Genomic DNA, 3,303 nt, shown 5'->3' with positions numbered 1-3,303 from the left:
GCCACCCAGACTCCCCTTGTGAATTTTTAATGGCAGAGAAATAAACTTCTCTTTAATGTGAGACACTGTACATTTGCATCTTTACTAGAACATCTTAGTTTATAAGTAATATGTAATCATCAACTTCTGATTTTACAACGCTTATATTTCTTAATGATGACAAAAAAAGTAAGAGAAATAGAGAATTTAAAGAAAGAGTGGCATGGCCAGAAATGTTTCTGGTTATTGTGCCAAATTCCTTGAGTGGTAGGCAGAAAGGTTTAGTTCAATTAGGAAGCGATATGGGAAAGAGCTGATCCCAAGGGTAAGGAATGAATCCTTCTTAAAGAGCACTAGGTGTTGTGACAGTAGAACATATTTTAGAAAGTGGTTGACTTCAGTTTGAAATAAAAGTAAATTACCAGACAAAAATACAGTTCTCATTTTCTCTCTTTTTCAGTCAATAAAGGTAAGCATTATATTTAACCTCAATCCAAACAGGTAAGCATGGATTTTTGTCTAACAGTAAATTTAGTTCTATTAACAATTGTATTTTTTGGGCATCAACAAGGAAGACTTACTTAAGAAAATTTAAGAAGGAATATTTTTTGTTATTATTACTGTGGTTTAATTTTAAAATATTGATTCATATAGTCTGCTTTTATGACTGTCATTATTGTAACATAAAAGAAAATACAAAGGACTTTATAACATAATGGAAAATATACCAAACATTCTTGACATTTGCATTATCATCAACATAATTGTCACTGTTATCATCTTAGATGACAACACCTAAACCTATTATGGGTTAAGCATGTATTAAAGTAGTTTGAATGTATTAAATCTGGAAATCATATCTCCTGAAAATTTAATTACACATAAGTAAGGAACAAGATCGTGAATGGACCTTCTTGAAATGGATTTGTATCCTAAGAATCCAGTTCTTTGTTTGTTAACAGTATGGGTCCGTGATAAATGAATCTGAAGGTGCTAAATGTACACCGGCATTTTTCATTTTTATCTTTAGAGACTTTTAAAGGAAAAAGCCTTGTGAATAGCATTCACTAAATTCTGATTGTTTATTTCTTAACTCCAATTTTAGTTTATGAATTTTTTCTGAATATAAGCAATAGATACATTGAAATGATAGTTGTAATTGATGTCACAATCTCTATTTCAAAAAGAAGAACTAGAAGAAGAAGAATCATTACTTCAGTGGAAAGTCCAGAGAAACAAACAGGAAATATCTAAGTAAAAACAAAGTTGACTACATTTACCTGCATTATATACTCGTGTGTGTGTGTGTGTGTGTGTGTGTGTGTGTGTGTGTGTGTCTGTGTCTGTGTCTGTGTGTCTGTGTATGTTTCCGTGCTATATACATAGAGCATCTAAACGTTTCCAGACCTCAGAAAACTGCTGTCATGCTGGAAGATGTGAGGAAGCTTTTATGTTTAAAGGTTTATTTATTTATTTTGACAGAGAAACAGAGAGAGAGAGAGAGACAGAGACAAAGACAGAGACAGAGACAGCATTAGCCAGAGTGTAGAGAAATAGAGACAGACAGACAGAAGTCTAAGCAGACTCCAGGATCAGTGCAGAGCTCCATGTGGGGCTCAGTCTCACAACCATGAGATCATGACATGAGTTGAAATCAAGAGTCAGATGCTTAACCAAGTGAGCCACCCAGGAGCCCCTGGGAATGTTATGTTTAGAAGAGAAACCCATGAATTGGTTAGTATTTGAATAATTATTTACTTTGAATCATTATTAAATATTAATTATTAAATCCTTTTTTACTTTTGAAATGGTTATGCACTGAGAATTCCATTGACTGTTCATAAAATTATTGTTCCATTTTACAAAAATAAAAGTTGAAGCCACAAAGAAAAGCTTCAGTAGATATAGAACATCATGTTCTTGATTACAAGTTTTGTTGCTGCTTCTCCTGGTTGTTTGTTGGCATCTTAGATGCAGTTTGCTTTTCAAATGTCCTACCTGACCTAAGCAGTAAAGGATAATGTGGAAAAGACCAATGAGAGAAGAGTTTCCATGAAGAACAGACCCAATACAGAGAAGGAAGAGAATGGCAGTTTTCAAGAGCAACGGTTAACTCATCAAATGTGGACGTGTGATGCATGCTGGTCTAGAGAGATGCAGTGATTCATTCAACAAACAATTAGGACAACTGTCCAAATATGGATTTTATGTTAAATGAAACAGGTTAATACAATATTGCTTATGGTTATGGGTGGTAGGATAGGGTAGTAAACAACAACAACAACAACAAAAACAACAACAACAACCTGGCTGCGTAATCTTATACTTCTAGCAGCTACTAATTTCTGGCCATTTTACAGACTCACTTACAGCATTTTTACATTCCCTGGATTCAAATTTACATCAGCAGAATTGTATAACAGCAGGGTAAGTTTTATATACATTTATTACTTTAATATTGTAGATTATAAAAGAATTTGTCACTTAATTTCCCTTTTCTCAGCCACAAAAAAGTTCCTCAGAATGCTCAGGTTTTGCATGGACTGTCGTTCCTGCCCCATTTGTGTCTATATTTTTTGGCTGAGATTTTGACTATTGTCCATATTTAATAACCTTAGAATACGGTTCTAGGCATATATTTTCCTTGCAATGAGTTAGTTTCTATTGTCTTTCAGTACAAAGTTATTTCATTATATGGAAGTTATCTAGGACATACTGAAAATAATGAAGCAATATGCAATTTTGACAATATTGAATGAAAAGCGTATAATTCACACACAGACCTACACCCACATGCCCCTCCCACACACACACAACGTGAAACATGCTTGACCTACATATACCAGGACAGAGAGATGCTAAAGAAGTCTATATTTTGGGTAGAGAGACATGTTACACCAGAGCGACTATTTGAAAGAGATGACCAATTTGGCTCCTTTGTAATTTATTCAATAAGCTAGGAAATCACATTTTTCAAAACAAATATACTACGAGTTACATAGAACAATGTATAGAATATCAAAAGAAGCTTATAATCTAGTTATAAAGGAGACAAAAATACATAATAAAGATGAGCTATTCAGCCTGATTCACTCATGTGTATGAACACAGACACATATGTATGCAAGGAAAAGATGAGATGGATTGAATGGATTCAGCAGAATAGTAGCAATTGTTGAGGATATGGGTAATTTAGGCAGATTTCAGAGATGAGTTTGGTTGACGTTTCTTTGATATGGCAAATGTGTGAGGGGTATACATAGTAATTGGGGTTGCTTTCCTGAACGAAAATGCTCGATGCCTCTTACCTCTGAGTACTTCTGA

Source organism: Suricata suricatta, chromosome 11 (assembly GCF_006229205.1).
Source record: "Suricata suricatta isolate VVHF042 chromosome 11, meerkat_22Aug2017_6uvM2_HiC, whole genome shotgun sequence".
NCBI lineage: Eukaryota > Metazoa > Chordata > Mammalia > Carnivora > Herpestidae > Suricata > Suricata suricatta.
The sequence above is the reverse complement of the archived record's forward strand: the minus strand, read 5'-3'. Positions refer to the sequence as shown.